Source organism: Monodon monoceros, unplaced genomic scaffold (assembly GCF_005190385.1).
Source record: "Monodon monoceros isolate NGI ecotype Baffin Bay Population unplaced genomic scaffold, NGI_Narwhal_1 Super_Scaffold_22, whole genome shotgun sequence".
In the NCBI taxonomy this organism is placed as follows: Eukaryota; Metazoa; Chordata; class Mammalia; order Artiodactyla; family Monodontidae; genus Monodon; species Monodon monoceros.
The window spans coordinates 44,295,333-44,295,619 of record NW_021703779.1 but is presented as its reverse complement, the minus strand read 5'-3'; positions in this window follow the sequence as shown (position 1 = coordinate 44,295,619).

Below are 287 nucleotides of genomic sequence, written 5' to 3'. Positions count from 1 at the left end.
ACACACACACACACACACACACACACACACACACACACACACACACAGGTATCTGAAGTAAACATTTCCTGCAACAATTTTTATCTTTCCAACATGTTGGGAGGGATAATATATCATAATGGGTAAGAACACAGCTCTGGAGTCAGGATCTTAATTTCAAACTCCAGCTCTACCACTCATTAGCTTGACCTTGGGCAAGTTACTCAACTTCTCTGTGCCTCAGTTTCCTCATCTGTGAAATGGAAACCATAGCCTCTCTCTTCTTCAATTTTGTAATATATATGTAA